This window comes from Geotrypetes seraphini, chromosome 2, assembly GCF_902459505.1.
Source record: "Geotrypetes seraphini chromosome 2, aGeoSer1.1, whole genome shotgun sequence".
NCBI classification, from domain to species: domain Eukaryota; kingdom Metazoa; phylum Chordata; class Amphibia; order Gymnophiona; family Dermophiidae; genus Geotrypetes; species Geotrypetes seraphini.
The window spans coordinates 262,811,201-262,833,797 of NC_047085.1; positions in this window are offsets into that span (position 1 = coordinate 262,811,201).

Consider the following 22,597-nt stretch of genomic DNA (forward strand, 5'->3'; position numbering starts at 1 on the left):
AGAATACATAATTCCCTCCCTGTAATACCACCACACTGTTAGCTAGACTGGATGCACAACTCAATCCCCAAACACCTCGATTCCAGTCACACTATTTCATTTCACAGCAACACTTTATTTTCTTATTCCTGTATCTTTGATGCAATATCAACGGGAGGCATTCAATATAACTACTTTTGTTAAAACACATTTTATATTTCTTATTCCATTCTTTTTTCTTTTAAATTCTTTATTGATTTTCCAAATGTCAATAATGTAAGACACAAATATATAACATATAATAAGTCAATAAAAGCACAACTTACAAATGTACAGAACCAATCATTTTATCCTACCCACCCACCCACCCAATGCTTAATCAATAAAACACACAAACATAGACTTTTCCAATAACCTTACCCTATTCAGATTAATACTATCCTCCCATCCTTCTCCCACCCTCCCAAATACTCAAAGGTCAAAATTAGGACAGTAATAACCCCCCTTCCCTGGATGTGTACGAAAATAAACAAAAATTGACATATAATCAAAGAAGTAATATAAGATGTCAACAGGCCCCAGACCAGTTTAAATAAATTACTGTGCCCCAAACTATCGGCATTCATTTTTTCATACCTATAGCTGGAGCACAGATTTGCCCACCAGAAAGGAAAATTTAGGCTATTGTAATTCTTCCAATTAAGGGTTATCATCTGCATGGCTACCCCGGTCATGATTAAGAAAAGACGGCATTTATATTGATCCATAGGGGGCATTTCATTCTTTTTTCTGGTTTTATTATTTGGATCTTCAGATGGCTGACAGGGTATTTGACTCCTGTTCTTCCAGCCTTTCTCCTCATTGATCCATTTATCTTATTTTTTTATCATCTGCTAACATTTACTTTTTTATTAACCGTTGATTAGTTTAATTATTGAAGTGACTTGTCTTTAAAGCAGTGCTTCACCCCTCTTGCCATATATGAGAGCTTATGGGAGAGTGTGGCGCAGTGGTTAAAGCTACAGCCTCAGCACCCTGGGTATGTGGGTTCAAATCCACACTGCTCCTTATGACCCTGGGCAAGTCACTTAATCCCCATTGCCCCAGGTACATTAGATAGATTGTGAGCCTTCCAGGAGAGATAGGGAAAAATGCATGAATAAATTCATGTAAACCGTTCTGAGCTTTCGTGGGAGAATGGTATAGAAAATTGAAAAAATAAATAAATAAATAAATAAATAAGATGGCTTATGATGGCTCTTGGAGAATCCTTGAAAAAGCGATATAGCAAAACATGTTGGATCTAGTCTTCCCAGACCGTAGACAAGAGCATATTTAAAAGATAAGTTTGTTATGCTTATTCTGAAAAATATTTACGGTAAGCACTGAACACTTTGTAAGAAGTTTTGAGTCATTCAATGGGAAGAATCAATTAAGAATATATATAATATGGATCTATGACTATAAGGCACATAAAGCTAAACTGCTATGAGAAATATTGAGTGGTGTTGCTGAGATCCTGAAGAAAATACTGTATAGTAAATGTATGTGTGAAATAACTGCAAGAATTGAGGTTTCTGTATACATATTCTATAGAATACTTGAAATACTGAACAGATCTCGGGTCATATAGGAGATATTTCAAGTATAAAAAGTATAAAATCCATATACCGTATCTAGGATGGACTACAGTATAAACAAAGTAGAGCATTGAAAACATATTTTTTTGTCAGCTATTTCTTTACTGAAGTTGGCTGAAAAAGAGGGTTTTTTTTAACCTTTCTATTGTAGTTGTACACTACTGATAAGATTTCAGCAGCCTGTGGATTTCTCATCATAACATCAATGGCCATGGCAAACTCATATTGGTGGCCCAAGCAGGCAGGAACCCTGTGAGCCCTTTCAGTTTTAAACAGGTTTTCACAAGTCAGTTGTAGCTATGGTAGAATCATTTTCTCCCCAAACTATATCAGTGGCATGCCTTTAAAGCCATCAGAACTTCCAGCAATGTGCAAATTGCTCCTTCAATTGTCTTTGCAAGGTTTAATACCATTTTGGGAAGTTTGTCGATAGCCTAGAGTTGGTAAAGCATCACTAAGGGCTCCTTTTCCTAAGGTGCGCTAGCGTTCTTAGCGCACGCAGCAGATTAGCGCGTGCTATACCCATACTATGCGGCTAGAACTAACGCCAGCTCAATGCTGGCGTTAGCGTCTAGCGCGCGGGGTATTGTAGCGTGCGCTATTCCGCGCGTTAAAGCCCTAACGCAGGTTAGTAAAAGGAGCGCCAAGGGTCTGGTCTCTGAGAATATTGTGCTTTTATCTGAAAGCAGTTTAGATAGGTTGAAGCTGGCCATGCAATGCAATAAAGGCCTCTGTGGTCTTTTCTTTATTTAAATAGGGATTCTCAACCCAGTCCTCAGGACACACCAAGCCAGTTAGGTTTCCAGGATATCCCCAATTAATATGCATAAATATTTGCTTATAATGATGGTAGTGCATGCAAATCTGCCTCATGTATATTCATTAGGGATACCCTAAAAACCAGACTGGCAAGGTGTGTCCTGAAAACTAGGTTGAGAACAGTGTTCCCTCTAAGCGGGCGGGTGTTGTGAGCAAACTTTTTTCACTGTGAGCTAAAAATATCGGGCGCCAGCAAGTTATGAGCCAAATAAATATGTTGCTTTCTACCACAGAACTTCCTTACGTTTGTATGGAATCTATCCCCTTTCAACTTTAGAGAGTGCCCTCTCGTTCTCCCTGCCTTAGCTACTAAGTCTATTCCCTTCAGTACCTTGAATGTTTCTATCATGTCCCCTCTCAATCTCCTCTGCTCAAGGGAGAAGAGGCCCAGTTTCTCTAATCTTTCGCTGTACGGCAACTCCTCCAGCCCCTTAACCATACGTGACAAAAAATCAATTCATGTAGCAAATGCTACATTTATCTTTTGGCATGGCCCATCATGTAGCAAATGCTATAACTGATGGGCCATGCCAAAAGATAAATATATATATACTAAAAAATAAAAAATAAAAATAAATATATACTAGGAGTAAAGGGGCATGCAATAAAGCTTTTAAGTAGTAGATTTAAAACAAACCTGGGAAAATATTTTTCATTCAACATGTAATTAAAAAAAGATTTGGATAATTTCCTTAAAAAATCTGCATGACATTATTAAGATGGACTTAGGAAAGCCCACTGCTTATTCCTAGAATAAACAGCATAAAATCTGTTTTACTCTTTTGCACTGTTGTGCTTTCAGCAAAATGTTTTAAACACAAAAACAGAAAATCACATGCACAGGCATTAGGTCACCCAGGCATCTAGAATTAGCAATCTTGCACAGCCAGCCTATGATTGACAGGAGCTGCCAAATCACATTGAAAAGGATGATAAGGAAGGCAGATAAGAGATGGTGGAAGGAAGACAAAACGAAAAGGCAAGAACAAAACTGAAGTAGAAACGAGCCAAACATACAGTATAGCATACAAAAAATTTATGTTTTCCTTTGGCTTCCAAAAACTGATTGGCATCCAAGTTCCCTAAAGTTTCACACAGTCATCTTCTAATAATGTCACCATATACAGTTGGCTTGCCAGAAATATGTTTAGGATGCCACTGCAACTCTACCAACAGCATATTAACTTAACAGTGTAGCTTCAAAATAACTGCATCTCTATCCTTCCCTCCCCCCTGTGGTTTTTAGCATATCTCTCTTCTCATTTCCTCCACTCAGATCTGATCATTCTCTGCTCTCTCTTCCCTTTTCTTCTCTGGTCTTCCTTCTCTATTTTCTGCCTCCATCTAAATTAAATTCTTTCTTACTATTTAGTCCCGTTTCCCTCTTTTCACTGTGTCTACACACAGCTTGTCACCCCTTTCCCTCACCCCTCCATTATCTTACTATTTTCTTCCCCCTTTATTTATCTCCTCCTTCCATCCAGTATGTGTTCTTTCCCCACTTCCATTCAGCATCTGCTCTCCCTTCTCAACTGACATCCATCTGCCTTCTGCTCTCTCTCCCTTCTTCTCACTTCCATCATCTGTCCCCTTCTCTCTCTCTCTCATCTCCTCCATTCCATCATCTGCCCCTTCTCTCTCTCTCTCTCTCTCTCTCCCCCCCCCAACTTCCATCATCTGCCCCCCTTCCCCTCACCTTTGTGGGTCACTTTCTTTCCCCTGAGGGTGGCTCATGTCACAGGGGAAGCTTTGGCCGAGCAGAACCGCTTGATTGACAGTGGAACTTACTTGATTGATGTCGATGCTGGGGCCCGTTGCCGTTTGAAGGAAAAAAAAAAAGGTGGAAAAAAGGAACCTGTAAAGGCGAGAGGAAGGGAAACCTCCAGGACAGCTGCTTTTTGCCCTCCTTCAGCGGCCCAAGAGTTCAGACCAGCAGCGGCAGCTCTGTATGCTTTTAACTTCGGCACAGAGCTGCCCCTAATCAATAGTTTAGCGCGGTTTCATGAGGCAGCCTCGGGGCCTTTGATAGCCGGCCCGCTTCGATGATGCGATGTGGGCCGGCCTAGCAAAGGCCCCGAGGCTGCCTTATGAAACCGCGCTAAACTATTGATTAGGGGCAGCTCTGTGCCGAAGTTAAAAGCATACACAGCTGCCGCTGCTGGTCTGGAGGTGCGGAGACAAGGCAGGAGGCAAACGCGGTGGAAGGCAGGAGTCCCGGCGAAGGCAGGAGTCCCGGCACAGCGACTACAACAGGAAGTTGCAAGTCAGCTGACGCCGGCCTTTCGTTGCGGCGGGGACCGAATCCTTCGCGGACCGGCAAGATTTTGTTTGCGGACCGGCGGTTGAAGAACTGTGCTCTACACTGTGTGCGCTGTGACGAGAAACTTGTGCGCTGCGAGGTAATATTTTGTGCGCCAGCGCACCCCAGCGCAGCTTAGCGGGAACACTAAGAACCCCTGCTCCATTGTGTTTGCAGGGAGAAGGGGGATTGGGTTTTACTCCTGGATATAAACACCTGATTTGTTACTAGGTGTTAGTTCAATTCAACCTCCAAATAAAATGAATTGAAGAAATTTGATAAATACATAAGTATACTTGAGGAATTTCTTCAACACGAACTCAAAAGCACCTTCCTTAATGGGTTCTTTTAAAGAATACTATGGGGCTCGTTTTCAAAACAGAAAAACATCCCAAAAATGGCACAAAGCAGCAGATGGGTGTTTTTTTTTTCAAACAAACATCCAAATTGCTGTTTTCAAAACTAATTTTTAACCTTTTCCTATCGTAATAAATTTTACGTTACGCTGGTTCCAATCATAATTATTTTAGCAAAGTTATGTATTATTCACCGTTGTCATTTACGGCTATTGTAAACTCAATGGCCCAATAGATGAGACAAATGATAGAAACATAGAAAAAAGCAGCAGAAAAGGGCTATAGCCCACCAAGTCTGCCCATTCCAAATATCCCCTTCCCTGAATTTACTCCCTTAAAGATCCCACGTAAGTATCCCATTTTCTCTTAAAATCTGTCACGCTGCTGGCCTTTATCACCTGGAGTGGGAGTTTGTTCCAATGATCCACTACTCTTTCGGTGAAGAAGTACTTCCTGGAGTCGCCATGAAACTTCCCTCCCCTGATTTTCAGCGGATGCCCTCTGGTGGTCGAGGGTCCCATGAGCCAGAAGATATCATCTTCTGACTCAATGCGTCCCGTGATGTACTTATATGTTTCAATCATATCTTTCCTCAAGTGAGTACAGCCGCAATTTTTTTAATCTTTCTTCATATGTGAGATCCTTGAGCCCCAAGACCATCCTGGTGGCCGTTCGCTGAACTGACTCGATCCTCAGCACGTCCTTTCGGTAGTGTGGTCTCCAAAACTGAACACAGTACTCCAAGTGAGGCCTCACCATGGCTCTGTACAACGGCATCATAACTTTAGGTCTCCTGCTGACGAAACCTCTGCGGATACACCCCATCATTTGTCTTGCCCTGGAGGAAGCCTTCTCCACTTGATTGGCAACCTTCATGTCCTCACTAATGATCACCCCTATATCGCGTTCCGCCGTGGTCCTAGAAGGTGTACTGTATGTCCCATGACATGGGACATATGATGGCAAAAACAGTTTTTGGAATGTCCCGTCATCCGGGACACACAATAGGAAAAGGTTAAAGATGTTTCTATTCAGTTCATCTGAATCTCAAGGGGGTGGGCTGGAGGCATGTTTTGGGCTGGAGTTTGGCAGGCTTATGATTTGAAATGTATTTCTACAATAACAAACTATTACAAAAGAAAAAAAGTCTAAAACAAAAAATACTCCCCCCTCCTGATATTCAGTAGCAGTCAGCATGTTTTTATACACTGATTGCTGCTAACTAAATTATTCAGTGATATATGAGAAAAGAATAATTCAGTCAGGTAAAGTAATGAAAACAATTTTTAAGGTTTATAGTTAACTAATTTCACACTAGTGGCTGCCATGCAGCAATGGCCCTGAAGTCCTTTAAAGCCCTATGGGATTTAGGGCAGTTACCGCAGTGGCTTTGCAAAGCGGCCCTTAAGTTTCTGTATCAGTTTTATCATGTACTCTAAAATCTTCAGCAAATACAGTAGTTCGGCCTGCTTTTTTTCAATCTAAGGTGGAAAAAATATGGCAATCTTTTGATGTACAGGTTTCAAAGTTATTAACCGAGGTAGAATGAGAATCTACGGGATCCCCGACAACATGGATTTACTAAAGGGAGATCATGCCAATCCAACCTGATCAGCTTCTTTGACTGGGTGACGGGGAAGCTGGATATTGGGGAGTCCCTGGCCATCGTGTACCTGGACTTTAGCAAAGCATTCGATAGCTTACCACACCGCAGGTTGCTGAGCAAGATGAGTTCTATAGGATTAGGTGACACATTGACGAAATGGGTTGGGAACTGGCTTGGAGGTAGGCTTCAAAGGGTAGTGGTGAACGGCACCCCCTCCGAAATGACGGAGGTGATCAGTGGAGTGCCACAGGGCTCAGTCTTGGGCCCAATCCTATTCAACATCTTTATAAGGGACTTGGCAGAAGGGCTTCGAGGTAAAATAACATTATTCGCCGTGAGTCGTGGCGCATGGCGCGTGGCGCGTGGCTCGTGGCCAGCGTGTTGTTTATGGTACGATGCAATGGAGGTCAGAAGCATGATAGTGCAGTATTTTTGTAGTTTTTCGTATGATTCTGGGTAATTCTAGTTAGACAAACATCTGTGTTAGTTAAGGACCACGCCCAAATAGAAGCGTACGAAAAATAGGTGAATAAAACATTTAAATATAATGTAGCTAAGGCCAGAAGAAAGAAAAACACACTAAAGATTAATATAAGGAAAAGAATGGTGTTTTTTTGTGTACTTTGCTGTTGAACTAAATCATGGTGGAAATCATGACTACATGAGACATGGAGTCCAGTTTAGATTCTTTTGTATGTACTATGACTGTCCTGTCTTAGGCCAGCATCTTGTGCCAGTGAATAGTTTCTGTTCTTTGTTCAGCTTCCCGCCTTTAGCCTCGTGGTTCTAATTGAAAACAGATGTGCTCAGGCTAGTTAGAAAAAGCATATTAGATTCCATATTCCAAACTGAGATATAAAATGTATGAAGTATGAATGGCCAAGATATGAATGAAATTATGAATGTTTGGGGCCCATGAATGAAATATAAATGGTTTTATAAGCAGAAACATTAAGAAAAAATCCTGAGCATAACATCTGGAAGTAATTAGAGTCAGTCTCAAGAATAGGGAAAAGGGGGGCATTGGAAGCCCATGCTTCAGGAAGAGGAGAGGGGGATTTAACCCCCCCTTTTTCTCCTGAGTAAGATTTCTGTGTAAGGCTGTGCAATTTGAATCTGTCAGCTTGGGAGTTTTTTTTCCTTTAAGGCTCAGAACTTGTCAGCATGGAAGGACTGAGAATTTACCATGTTAATAACTGTGAATTCTTTTGAATGTTAATGTTAATTCAGAAATCATCTGAAAACTTTGTATAACTTTTAAACATGGAGGAATGTTTCTTTGTCTAAACTTTAAGACCACCCAGAGAAATGTTATTGGTCGTCAAACTTGATGATGTCACTAAACCAAAAGTTATATAATAGACTGTAATGAGATAGAAAGACGAGACCATTGTGAGAAGGCCAGTCTTTGGCCACGATGATGATCTCCCATGAGCGCAACGTAAGCAATTATGCTATTCTTTTGATCTAATAATGGGAAAATAGAACCAATAATTCAATAAATCCTGGTTATAATTTTAAAACCTTGCGCTGGTGTCATTTTGCATGTAGAATTATTTTCAAACCTGAAGCTTTCACAAATGGCGTCAATGCCCCATGCTCAATTGGTGGCGAAACCCGGGAACTAGCTAATTTGACGCCTTGAAAAAGCTTATAGGTTATTCATGGAAACTCTAGGAGCTCTGGAGATTTCGCATGGTTGTGTAACAAAAGGTGGTCACAGGTTGACTGGCTGCGCAGGAATATGGTGGAAATTAGAGATAAAACGGGACCGGAAAACTGGAAAATTGTGAGTATTACGCCTGTTTAAAAGAAAAAAATTATAAAAAAAAAAACAAAAAAAAAAATTAATAAAAAAATTAAAAATATTAAAAAAAAAATATTATTTAACAATAAGGAGCATGCTTGTATATATCTGTACATAATAAATTTGTGGGTAGAGGGATATGAAGTTAGTGGAAATTAAATATTAATGGAAAAAGAAAAAGGAAAAAATTAGAAATAAAAGTAACACAGAAAGAATGTTGTGAAAAGAAAGAAAAAACCTTGTAGTGCTGGCATTTTTCCATCTGGCTTTTAAACTGAGCAGTGCAGTAGAGAGCAGGTCTCCTCTGTGAACGTAAGTTTTTGCTTGTCTGATAACAGAAGTTACTGTGTCTAAGCTTTGTCTCTGAACTAACTCTTTCTCTCTGTGAAAAAGAAAACTGTCTGTTTTAATCTGACTTTGAAAAGTTTCCCTCTGTCCCGTCTTTTTGTTTGAAAAAACGGGCTGAGGGCACCCCCTCCTTTTCAGTGCCTATCTGAAGTAACTACTTTGAAAAGAAAAAAGAAATTGTGTTTCTCAGCTTTGTCTTTCTAAACTCCAGTTCTGTCTCTCTCTGTCGTGCTCTGCCCTAACTGTTTCTCTTGTCTCTGGAAAAAGAAAAGAAAAGTTAATGGTATCTTACAAGAAGTCCTATCGTTCTATGCGTTTCCTTTGTTTGAAAGAGCGGGCTGCAAATGGGGGATTTTCACCCCCACCTTTTTCCTTCCTCGATGCCTTCCACAGAGCTATCACGTGAGGAAAGAGGGGGAGGGAATGGAACAGCAATGAAGTCCTTTGTCTCAGGGCTACAGATTTTCCAACAGGTATTTGCTAGTCAGTTAACGAATTTAATTCTTCTTTTTTGAGAAGTCTCGGAGCAAATCTGTTTGCATATTAAAAGGGTTTATTGAGAACTGGTAGTTTAACAAGACATGAGAATCCTATGTGTGAATATCAGGATAAAACTTTAACAGGGAAATGCATGCAGGTTGGAGTTCCGATCAGCCGGGTAATTGTTTAGTAAGGCACTTGAAGTTAATTCAAAGTGGTTTTGATGTCGAGAAGTTGAATATGTTGATTTAAGTTCAAAATGCAGTGTATTGGGAGAGCAGAGTTTACATAGCTAAGTGATCCCTGCGGTGTTGGGAACAATGGAGGTACTTTGGGAGAGTTTCAGAAGCTGTTTGTAGCCTAAGGGCTCAGTACAAGATGCATTCTAGAAAAAAAAAAAGACGTTATGTAGCTTGAATTTTTCCCTTGTTCCTTTATATTTTAAAAAGGTTATTAGAATGTTGGAAGAACAGAACTGTAATTGGAAAGTGATTTTTAAACGAGATGGTTAAGTGAAAAGGAAAAGAAAGTTAAATGTCAGGCGATTTCAAAGCAGGGAGATAGTCTGTAGAACGAACGTACAAGAATGTGGAAGAAAGTTTTGTGAGACGTGTTAAGGAAGGATGTGCTATGAATTATGAACTGATTGTAAGGGATCTGATATGGAGAAGTTTGATAGGGAAGATGGGAGAAAAGAAAGAATTCTGCTGGAGTTGGGAATGTATTCAACAGTGGAAGGATAATTTTGTGGAAAAGAAAAATATTTATTCCAAAAAACAGATACCATGCTTAAAAGCAGGCAAGTGTGCATAAGGGAAAAATAAAATCCCTGCCTTTATATTTTTATCTCAGGGTTCAAATTAATTTTGAATATGAATTTTTGTGCCCCTGCATGGTTTATAAAGTATTTTTAAACTTGTGCATTGTCCGGAATGTATGATTAGGGAGTAATTAAATTTAAATACATTTTAAAATTAAAATGGGAAGTTTAAAATAAAAAGATTAACAAAAGTAGAGGTTAAGTACCTATATTTTTTTGAAAATCGAAATAAATGTGAAACAAAGGGCTTGCTAACTTAGTTAACTTAAAAGAACAATTATAATAAACTTTTATGTAAGTGGATGAATTCGGAATTGAAATTTTGCTTACTTTTTACAAGTAAGCTCTTCAGGATAGGAACCTAATAAAAAATATGGAATTGAGAATAATTCCCTGATGTTAGAAAAAAAGAAAGTCTAATTTTACCATGTAGAGAATGTGTCTGCATGTTTAAATTTTCCTGTAGCCATATTTTGGTACTACAGGACCCTGAAAAAAAGTCTATTTAATCTGTATGTTTTGTGTTTCAGTTAAGAACCTTCTTTGAATCCTTTCAACAATTCAACACAGAAACTGTAACTCTGCAATACAAGAATTAGTACAGTTTGCAGAGGGGTGCTATGTGTTTCTCTTTTCTTTGTTCTTTTGTTAATGAACATGTGCTTTCCTTCCAGGATTTACACTGACCAGCAGTACCACATACCACCACTAGAGCTGTGGAGAACACAGAGAAAAATTCCGATGCTGAATTTTCGGCGGGAATTTCAGTGTTCCTTTGTCTTCAACTAATGAGCTGTGCTTACCTTTCAGTTGTACCAGTAAAGAAAAGCAGTTCCATAGTTACAGAAAAGCCAAGCTTGAATTATGAAAACGTTGCAGCATGAACTTTTTAAAGCCATGATTTAAATTTCACTGAAATTAATTTAGAGACTCCGACCTTACAAGTTGCTAAAACTATTTGCAAAAGACATTTCTGAACTCATATAAAAAATTTTGAAAGAAAAAACAGACTTTATCTTAAACCACGTTACTTTAAATCACTTCATTTGAATTAGGCTTCTGAACTTTAATTATGCTTTTGCATAATTTCATAGACTTATTCTGATATTGTATTAATAACTGTATTTTCTTTATCATTGTCTTCATGCATTGTTCTCAGAAAATATTTTGTTTATCCTGTATTTTAAATTTTATTTCATATGACTGTATTTCCATATACAGTGGCAGCTTCTAAGCTGTTACACAGTGCCACAATATTGTTTAATTGGGTTTAACAGCTGATATCATCAGTCCTTTTAATGATTTTAATTTAAATTTGAGAAATGAGTTCCTGCAACACACACAGAAAAAGAAAACTTATATCTGATGTGCATGCATTATCTGCACATAAGTACATTTCCATATTAAGCATATATTTGGGTTTTCTTAACACTGTGCATTATTTTACACTTTATTGATATAATTCCAAGGTTTTATAACATAACACTTTTGAGCATAGGGACTATTTAAATTAGGTAATACTGAGGTTCTCTTTATCTTAGGGAAATCTAGGGTTCTATTTTTCTTTAGCTATACTTTCTCTAAATTTTCTGACTTTTAAACTTTAAAAGTACTGGAGTTTCATGAATACCTCTATGAATAAAACAACAGACGTCTCTGCTCTAGGACTGTACTTGCACCTAGAACAGACACTGACTGTCTAGCTATCACTGGAATGGTCAGTTTCCTATATGATATGGTTTAGACAGCAACTTACATAAATGTACACTTGAATGGGTTTTATCTAGAATAGTGGATGGGATTTGCTTGCATTCTCACTAGAGAATTCAAGTAAGCTTTGGGTAAGATCTTCTAGGCACCTGCCGTTGCAGGCCTAGGTAGTACATTTTTCTGGCTTTTGCTATCTAATTGGCATTTAAAAGAATATACTTGCACAGACACACTGATCCATAAGAAGAACCGTACCCTGAGTGAACCCCAGCGCCACAGATAAGACCACGAGCTCAATTATGAATATTACTTCATAAATTCAGTAATATCCAAGAGGGGACTGAGTCGTGGCGCATGGCGCGTGGCGCGTGGCTCGTGGCCAGCGTGTTGTTTATGGTACGATGCAATGGAGGTCAGAAGCATGATAGTGCAGTATTTTTGTAGTTTTTCGTATGATTCTGGGTAATTCTAGTTAGACAAACATCTGTGTTAGTTAAGGACCACGCCCAAATAGAAGCGTACGAAAAATAGGTGAATAAAACATTTAAATATAATGTAGCTAAGGCCAGAAGAAAGAAAAACACACTAAAGATTAATATAAGGAAAAGAATGGTGTTTTTTTGTGTACTTTGCTGTTGAACTAAATCATGGTGGAAATCATGACTACATGAGACATGGAGTCCAGTTTAGATTCTTTTGTATGTACTATGACTGTCCTGTCTTAGGCCAGCATCTTGTGCCAGTGAATAGTTTCTGTTCTTTGTTCAGCTTCCCGCCTTTAGCCTCGTGGTTCTAATTGAAAACAGATGTGCTCAGGCTAGTTAGAAAAAGCATATTAGATTCCATATTCCAAACTGAGATATAAAATGTATGAAGTATGAATGGCCAAGATATGAATGAAATTATGAATGTTTGGGGCCCATGAATGAAATATAAATGGTTTTATAAGCAGAAACATTAAGAAAAAATCCTGAGCATAACATCTGGAAGTAATTAGAGTCAGTCTCAAGAATAGGGAAAAGGGGGGCATTGGAAGCCCATGCTTCAGGAAGAGGAGAGGGGGATTTAACCCCCCCTTTTTCTCCTGAGTAAGATTTCTGTGTAAGGCTGTGCAATTTGAATCTGTCAGCTTGGGAGTTTTTTTTCCTTTAAGGCTCAGAACTTGTCAGCATGGAAGGACTGAGAATTTACCATGTTAATAACTGTGAATTCTTTTGAATGTTAATGTTAATTCAGAAATCATCTGAAAACTTTGTATAACTTTTAAACATGGAGGAATGTTTCTTTGTCTAAACTTTAAGACCACCCAGAGAAATGTTATTGGTCGTCAAACTTGATGATGTCACTAAACCAAAAGTTATATAATAGACTGTAATGAGATAGAAAGACGAGACCATTGTGAGAAGGCCAGTCTTTGGCCACGATGATGATCTCCCATGAGCGCAACGTAAGCAATTATGCTATTCTTTTGATCTAATAATGGGAAAATAGAACCAATAATTCAATAAATCCTGGTTATAATTTTAAAACCTTGCGCTGGTGTCATTTTGCATGTAGAATTATTTTCAAACCTGAAGCTTTCACAAATGGCGTCAATGCCCCATGCTCAGCCGATGACGCCAAACTAAGTAATGTAGTGGGCAAATGCACAACGGACGAAGATTCAATGCCCGACAACATGATGCACGACCTACTCCTACTGGAGCGCTGGTCTAGGACCTGGCAACTCAACTTCAATGCCAAAAAATGCAAAGTTCTGCACCTGGGCAGCCAAAATCCATGCAAGTCTTATACCCTTAATGGCGAGATCCTAGCAAAAACGGTAGCAGAACGAGACTTGGGGGTAATCATCAGTGAGGACATGAAGACTGAGCAAGCTTCATCCAAGGCAAGACAAATCATGGGTTGCATACGAAGGGGTTTCGTCAGTCGTAAGGCGGAAGTCATTATGCCATTGTATAGATCCATGGTGAGGCCCCACCTGGAATACTGTGTGCAATTCTGGAGGCCGCATTATCGCAAGGATGTCTGGAATCGGTGCAGAGAATGACCACCCGGATGGTCTCGGGACTCAAGGATCTCCCATACGATGAATGGCTTGACAAATTACAGCTATACTTGTTTGAGGAGCGCAGAGAGAGGGGGGACATGATCGAGACGTTCAAGTATCTTACGGGCCGCATCGAGGCGGAGGAAGATATCTTCTTTTTCAAGGGTCCCACGACAACAAGAGGGCATCCGTGGAAAATCAGGGGCGGGAAACTACGAGGTGACACCAGGAAATTCTTTTTCACTGAAAGGGTGGTTGATCGCTGGAATAGTCTTCCACTGCAGGTGATTGAGGCCAGCAGCGTGCCTGATTTTAAGGCCAAATGGGATCGGCACATGGGATCTATTCACAGGGCAAAGGTAGGGGAGGAACATTAGGGTGGGCAGACTAGATGGGCCGTGGCCCTTATCTGCCGTCTATTTCTATGTTTCTATGTTACTGAAGTTGGAATTCCAGGTGATTTACAATGGAAGATTTTTTCTCCAGTTTCTGAACAGCCATACTGGGTCCGACCAATGCTCCATCTAGCCCAGTATTCTGGTTCCACAGTGGCCAATTCAGAAACCCAAATAGTAGCAATATTCCATTCTACCGATACAGGGCTTCCCCTATGCCTGTCTCAATAGCAGACTGTAGACTTATCCTTTTTTAAACCCAGGTAGGTTAACTGCTGTTACCACAATCTTTGGTAATATAGTCTGCAGTGTTCTAGGGTATATTGGGCCTTTGCACTGCGATTATGTGCTTAATGGCTAGGGCAGACATGGGCAACTCCGGTCCTCGAGGGCCGGAATCCAATCGGGTTTTCAGGATTTCCCCAATGAATATGCATGAGATCTATTTGCATGCACTGCTTTCAATGCATATTCATTGGGGAAATCCGGGCTGGAGTGCTGCTCTTATTGCAGCGTCCTGGTGAGCTATATACATAGTGACTGTGGAGTTGCTCTTCTAGAAGTAGGCCACTTGTCTCTCTTCATACCTTTCCAATGTCCTCTGGATTTCCTGAATAATATCTTCTGGGATGCTTTCTCCAGCAACCAAAGGTCCCAGAGCCACTTTAGATTTCTCCCTGCTGGGGTTTGTTTGGGTTTTTTTTTTTTTTTTTTTTTTGGGGGGGGGGGGTTCATTTTATTAAACATGTCTTGGATAGTTGGACAAAAAAAATTGATCCACAAATTTAAAGAGAGATAAATTGCTCACCAAAATTAGTACAAGTTATAAGCAGAAGGATTAAAAAATAAGAACTGTAAGCTTGTATCTAAAAATTTATATACCGTATATTACCTATACAGCTTACATAATAATGAGCATAAAATGTTAAACAAAACATGCATATTTCAATTGTTACAAATCAAGTTTCAGATTTATTTGGTCTTGATATACTGCTTTTAAATGTGAAGCGGTTTACAATTATACATTTTAAAAATATAAAAATGGTAGGAAACAGACTTACATAAACAATACAGACATAACATGCTACATAAGGGTAAGTGGTGAGATAGATGACAGGAGTCTATGGGAGACTTTTACAGATTGTGAGACCTATTCCTGCATTTTGCTAGAGTTGCTGAAGTCACGGTCTTGTACAAACTGGTTTCAGTTCAGATGCTGAGATGCTAATGTATGGCATGCGAGACGAGTGTGTAGATTTCTTGCTGTGAAGAGTTTCTCAAGGACACCAAACAGTGCTGGAAAGACAATGAGCTATTTAACAGTGCTGAAAGAAAATGCAAGTCAGCAGGACACTACATCCGGGAACCTAAGAATTGATAAAGTGATGCCAGGCTAATGCACTGAGGCACTGATACTGATGTACCCGTGTGAAGAATGGAAACTTCAAGAAGAAGAAAGTTCCAGAAGCTATGCCTGTCCAGGGCCCCCCAGGGATGAATGGAGGCGTGGACTAGGAGAGGGCTAGATAGGCAGCATATCTGCTCCAATAGGGTGATACATATTCATAGCCGGGGGTTGGTCTAAGACAAAGAACTTTCTGTATAACCCCCCATGCTTTGGCAGAAGTTTCTTTAGAGAAGCTGCGCCATACTTACAGAAATATGCTGGCACTGTTTGTATGAGGGGTTTTTTTTCTCTCCATTGTATATGTCCAAACTGATTTATTTCTGATTTGCCAAATGCTGCTATAATACTTACTACTAGAATAAAAAGTTATTTACTTTGGAATATACAATGCAATCTTGTGGGGGGGAGGGGTTGTTTTTGTTTTTCCTTCACGATGGATCCCCAGTGAGGTAAAGTAAGCAGCCTTTATTTCAATGGGAAGGATACATTGCATGAAACTAAAAGAAAGGGTAAAGGGAGTCTTTAATGTTAGGCCAATTGTCTTTAAAATGCAGTCAGCAGTCACGGAAGACATTTTCAGTTCCATACTAAATATCAAATCTCAACACTAGAAAGCATTAACATACAATTGGGTTTTTTAAAAAAACATTTTCTTAAAATTCATCATAGCAGTACAAAAACGCAAGATTCCTGGCAGAGCATTCCAAAGCTTTGCACCCTCTGGGGTTTTCAACAGAGCTGTTCTACAGGGTTTCAGCTTGCTAGAAGGCCTCATGTGACACCAACCACTTATAATACCATGAGATGCAGGAATGAGTTAACTAACCATCATCTTCTCTATGAACTTCTTTCCTTATTATGTACATCTTCCTAAGGCCTGGCAGTCACAGTGAGGAGGGGGCAAATCTATAACTGGGCATCCCTTGTAGGTGCACAGGGAGCATCTATTCTTCAATGGACACCCCAGTTCCATTATAGAATACTAAAGTATACCTAGATTGGTGCACTTAAATGTAACTGCACCAATTTATGCCAGGCAGGGCATAGGCCCAGCTACGTGGGCATGTCTAAGTGCGTATGCACATATGACAGCCTCAAGCCTACCCATCCCATGCTCCTCTCAAGTGTATGCCCCCTTTGTTGTTATGCATGATAGCAGTTACACACGCCCTTGTGTACATACATATGCCTTGCACATGCTCAGTCACAGCAACTGATCAGGGCTTCTGAGCTGTTATACCAGCTCCAAGTAAAAATATTCTGCCTTGCTCCCTTTTCACATTTGGTTGAATAAAAGTGTTGTTGAGGTTTATAAGCAAAATATTTTCCTATTTTTTTATAAATGTCTTTTCTTCTATCACTGACTGTTACATCCACGGGAGATTAAGTAAAAGGCACCAGGTCAATTGATCCATGCCTTGGTTTAAGCCCTTGCCATTCAACACGAATGAACAGCTAGCAGGATAAAGGACTGCTGTCATGCTGAAAACAGGAACTCATATATCACTCTGGTACGCAGTTTTTTCCCCTTTTAGGTACAAAGACGTCAGTATCTTTGTAGCACTGCTATCTGCTCGGTTTGTGACCTGGTCATGTTTTAAAACACCTGCCAGTTTTTCAGTACTCAATTATTTGAGCCACAGGGAAGCTATAAGTAGGCAACAAGATATGACAAGGTATAGGTTATAACAAGCACAAGCAACAGAATAATAATAGCTGCCGAGTCTCGTGCCTTTAGTTTCCTAGAAAGTGTGATTACTACAGCACAAGTTAAATGGTGGCATCACACAGAGGCCAAAGGATTTAATTATCTGTAAATATATTAAAAAGCAAGTCGTTATTTTTCACATAGGCTCAAGGGCTAATGCAACAAGCTACCATTAATGAGCAGTTTACCTGCTTGTTAGTGGCTGCTGTTTGCTAAAAGGACTTCTGTACTCCCAGGTAGACCACACAGAATATACTAAAATGCATATTACATAGCTGATCAGGCTACCCTGTAGAGCTGTGCACTGATGTCTACCACTGGGGTTCAATTCCAGGAACCTATCACCAGTTCTGAGACTAGCATGGAGCCCCTGCAGTCAGCATCAGCCCCATCTCTTTCTCCTCTGCCCCATTTTGGAACTCTCCCTTGCCCCAAAATTACCAGACCCTGTTCCCTCCACTCCCACAGCAATATAAGAAAAATTTCCCATGGTACACACCTCCCCCGACATGGTACACACCTCCCCCTCCCATGACCAGCACTCTCTCTCTCTCCTAAACTGTATCTAATGTATCTAGTGGTACCCCTCCCTCCTCCCACTTGCCTGGAATTAAAAAAAAAAGAAGTCCATGGTGTCTAGTGGCACCCCAACCTGTCCTTCTGTCTGGAAGCCCCCCAGACCAGGTACCTCTTGATGGGGCAAGAATGATGCTCACTCCCTCTTGCCTCAAACACCATCATTTTCAAAATGGTGGGCCCTGCCTCACCTGGTGCATTCAGGAATGCACTGGGCAGGGTCAGTCCCCTTCCCTCCACTAATCCATCAACTTTCTCCCTCTTCCATTGTCCCTATTTCTCTCTCTCTTCCCTCTGCTCCTTCTCCTATCTCAACACCTCTTCCCTTGTTTCCCTCCTCCTGAGACTAGTCTTTCTTCTCTATTTCCTTTCCTCCCTATGTTTGGTATCTGTTCCCCTCTGTTCTTCTCTGCACTGGTCTCTATCTCTCCTTGTAAGGGTCCAGCATCCCAACATCTCTCCCTCCCCACTCCCACAGCATGTCCAGCATCTCTTCCTCCCCTCCCTTCATGGGTCCAGCATCTGTCCTCCCCCCCTCCCTTGGGTCCCTCCTCCCTCTCTTGACAACATTTCTGGGATCTAAAGGCAAAGGAGAATCAGCATGGCTTACTAGAGAGGTGAAGGAAGCCATAAAAGAAAAGAAGGACTCTTTTAAAAAATGGAAACGCACGAAAACGACCGAAGCTTGGAACAAACACAAAGATGATCAGAAGAAGTGTCACAAGGCAGTGAGGGATGCCATAAAGGACTATTAGGAGAAAATAGTGCAAGAGGCCTTCTTTAGATATGCAAAAGGGAAAAAACCCGCAAAAGAGGCGGTGGGACCGCTGGATGACCAGGGAAGAAAAGGGTACATCAAGGAAGACAAACAAATTGCAGACAGACTAAATTCCTTCTTTGCGTCTGTCTTTACGAAGGAGGACACCACAACAATACCAGAAGCAGTGAAAGTGTTCAAAGGAGTAATAGAGGATAGCCTCACTACAGTAGAAGTGGACTTGAACCAGATATACTACCAGATCGACAAACTTAAAAGTGACAAATCCCCTGGACCGGATGGAATTCACCCGAGAGTCTTAAAAGAACTGAAGGTTGAAATTGGAGAACTATTGCAAAAACTTGCCAACCTGTCAATTAGAACTGGACAGATACCGGACGACTGGAAGATAGCAAATGTCACGCCTATTTTCAAAAAAGGATCAAGAGGAGAACTGGGCAACCACAGACCTGTGAGTCTTACGTCTGTCCCTGGAAAGATGATTGAGGCACTGATTAAGGATAGCATAGTCTGGCACTTGGATACACATGACCTGATGAGAGACAGTCAACATGGCTTCAGGAAAGGGAAATCATGTTTGATGAATTTACTTCAATGTTTTGAGACCGTGAACAAACAAATTGATAGTGGAGACTGGTGGACATAATATACTTGGACTTCCAGAAAGCGTTCGACAAGGTTCCACATGAGAGACTTCTCAGAAAACTACAAAGCCATGGAATAGAGGGAGATATACTAAGATGGATAGGCAAATGGCTGGAGAACAGAAAGCAGAGAGTGGGGATTTATGGGAAGTTCTCAGACTGGGAGACAGTGACTAGTGGTGTACCCCAGGGCTCGGTACTTGGGCCCATCTTATTTAATATTTTCATCAATGACCTAAAAGAAGGAACATCTAGTGAGATCATCAAGTTTGCAGACGACACAAAGCTATGCCGGGCAATCAGATCGCAGAAGGATAGCGAGGAACTCCAGAGTGACTTGTGCAGTTAGAGAAATGGGCGGAGAAATAGCAGATGAAGTTTAATGTGGAAAAGTGCAAGGAACACGTGTATAGAATGTCAGGTGCAACTTTGGGTAAGAGCGAACAAGACAAGGACCTGGGTGTACTGATAGATAGGACTCTGAAGCCATCGGCACAATGTGCGGCAGCGGCAAAGAAAGCAAATAGAATGTTAGGCATGATAAAGAAAGGAATCACGAGTAGATCGGAGAAAATTATAATGCTGCTTTATAGAGCAATGGTCAGACCACACTTGGAATACTGTGTCCAACATTGGGCTCCCAACCTAAAGAAAGATATAAAACTGCTGGAGAGGGTGCAGAGATGAGCAATGAAGCTAATAAAGGGTACGTAGAACTTGGAATACGAGGAATGACTTAAGAGACTGGGATTGTTCTCCTTGAGAAAAGGTGACTGCGAGGGGATATGATCGAGACTTTCAAAATACTGAAAGGAATCGACAAAATAGAGCAGAAAAAAAAATTATTTACAATGTCCAATGTGACATTGACAAGGGGACATGGACTGAAGCTAAGGGGGAACAAGTCCAGGACAAATATCAGGAAGTTCTGCTTCACGCAACGAGTGGTGGATGCCTGGAATGCCCTCCCTGAGGAGGTTGTTGCGGAATTAACCGTTCTAGGATTTAAAAGCAAACTAGATGCACATCTCCTTACGAGAGGCACAGAGGGATATGGGTGACTAAAATTGGCCACCGCGTGTGCGGATCGCCGCACACTTGATGGACTGAAGGTCTGATCCAGAGATGGCAGTTCTTATGTTTATATGTTTCCCTTTCCCCAGCACATCCAGTATCTCTCCCTCCCTTTCCCACTGTGGGTCCAACATTTGAGAGATTGAGATTATACTCCACATAACCTAACATAGTATTAAGGTTCAATTATTATCACTGTATATACTAAATTAATCCATTTGGAGACATTGCTCCCTTGGGGTGAGGTTCATTCTTGTTGTAGTATGCACAAAATTATCTGACTTGGAGCTTTGACCCTGAAAAGCACACCTCACTCGCCATCTTGCTCTACCCACTATATTCTCTCGCACATAAACCTGACCATGTATCCCACTTATTTTCCCTCATCCATCACTCACCTCAAGCTCCTCACCTACCATATATCAGTTTTTAATTTCAAGGGCCTTTCATAAGTCATGGGCTCAGCATGGATTTTGGTTGCTTCTATGTGGTAGGACTGCTGAACAAGCCCCTCCACTGAGGCAGTGATCTCTTGGGAAAGGGGATTATGGCAGAGAGTAACTATTGGGAAGGAGGAGGAGTGATTGAGTGAAGGAAACATTGACAGCTAGGCAAAAACAGGACAATTTAGAGAAAGAGAGAGAAAATCAGGGCTGTGGACAGACAGAGGGAACTGAGATAGTGAATTATGGTGACAAGGTGTAGAAAATGAGTGACAAGAGTGTGTGCTGCAAATGGGAGAATTGATAGAAAGATAAAGTGTGCGTAAGATGGTGACAGGGAAGGGACTGGGGTGAGTTCTGTTTCAAGTCTATTGAAAAAGTTTCTCTGTTGAGTTTCAGCGGGTCTCTTCTAGTAGACATAAATGACTAGAATACTTCAGCTGTGGTAAGATGTACAGTATCTCTGATATCTTTGCATTTAGCACAGTACAGGAAGAAATGCACTTCTTTTTAATTTCTCCAGTGTTGCAGTACCCACTAGGGATATGTTTTCATTTGAAACAAAGCAAGAAATGTAATTACATGTCCTGTCTTGATTCATTTGTATAACAAGATAGAAGAAAAATTAATAAAATGTCTTCATTTTTTGTTCCAGTAAGCAACCACCAGCACCAGTTAGCCATTGCAAACAATGTATTTTTATTTATTAAAAAGTAATAATAATACAGTACTGCTTGTAGCCAGGTATCAATTTAATGTACAATCTAAAAGAAAGGGAATTGCATCATGACGCATCAGAAGGATACAAGAAACGATAGGTTTTAAAGATAAATGCTGCCATTAATAGTCAAGTCTTTAAGGCTTTTTAAATTTTTGATTACTTTTTTTTTTTTTTTTAAACTTCATAAGTTAATGCATTGCACCATAAAGGAGCTACACAGAAGGTTGATCTCTAGTACTTCATACCTCACCCTCATGGCAGAGGGTAGTTTTAATCATGATCTTAATACTCTTGTTGGATTATAAGGGATTAGTGGTGCTGAGAGATAATGAGGTAGTCTAATTCTTGGAATAATGAGAAGACAATGTTTTGCCTGGAGCAAAGGTGTTGTATGGGTGTATTGCCTTGCAACACATAGAAACATAATGCTAATGTTTGAATTAGCTGCAATCTTTTTAAATTTGTCACTGCACCCCATCATAAATTGAATAGTACTTCAACTGCAATGTTAAAATGAATGTATCTATATTCACACAGATATTGTGGCTAAAAGGGGTCACACTGCTCAAATAATTTGCAAATAAAACATACACTTCTTTGTGACAAATATATGAGCACAAAAAGCTGACTGCCAAATACAACTCCTAGTAGTTTAATAGTATCTGGATTTGTTGAGGTAAATGGCAGAAACAGAGGTTTCCTTGAAATCCACATTTCTTGGAATTGTTTCCTGTTTGGGTAGCATTGATGTTATGGGGTTATAGAAGACTGGTTATTAGATCGGACAAATACGTTTGTAGTTTTTGCTATAAAACGACAATTTGTTTGCTGCCATTTAACTTTAGCAGTCTTGTACATGATTGTATCGAGATGGTTGCGTTTAAATATTTTAATGACAGCATGTCATATTAGTTGGGACAGTGATGTGGCTGATGC